We start from the raw sequence: 545 nt of genomic DNA, 5'->3' as shown, positions 1-545 counted from the left end.
TGATGAACAAGTGGGTGGGTCCCAAAGTAAATTAAACCTCAAACATCACTGGGGGTAAAAATGACAAAGCTGAGGCTGTCCTACTTTGAACATATCATGAGAAGGCAGGGTTCTTGGCAAAACACAATAACACTTTGAAAAATTAAAGGCAGTAGGAAAAGAGAAAGACTGAGTAAGAGATAGATTGACTCCAAGTCAGGCCTACTGGCAACAACTTCTTTCAGTTTTTGTTTATATGAGATCGTCTATTTCTCCTTCACTTTTGAAGGCTAATTTGGCAGGATTCAGAATTTTAGGTTGGTGGTCTGTTACTCTCAGCACTTCAAATATATCACTCCACTCTCAGATCTAAGGAGAACTATTGCTATTTTAGTTTTTTAGTTGTTAGTATGGAGTGAGGACTTGCAAGCTCCTTACATGCTAGACTGGGCATCAGAAGTCCTATTTGTTTGTTTTTAAAAGCTTACTAGAATTATTATTTGTATCCTTTCACTTATTCTCCAAATACATATTGCACTTGATATTGTGCCAGGCACTATGTTATG

The sequence above is a fragment of the Hipposideros armiger genome, unplaced genomic scaffold (genome assembly GCF_001890085.2).
Source record: "Hipposideros armiger isolate ML-2016 unplaced genomic scaffold, ASM189008v1 scaffold_744, whole genome shotgun sequence".
Lineage (NCBI taxonomy): Eukaryota > Metazoa > Chordata > Mammalia > Chiroptera > Hipposideridae > Hipposideros > Hipposideros armiger.
Note: the sequence above shows the minus strand (reverse complement) of the source record.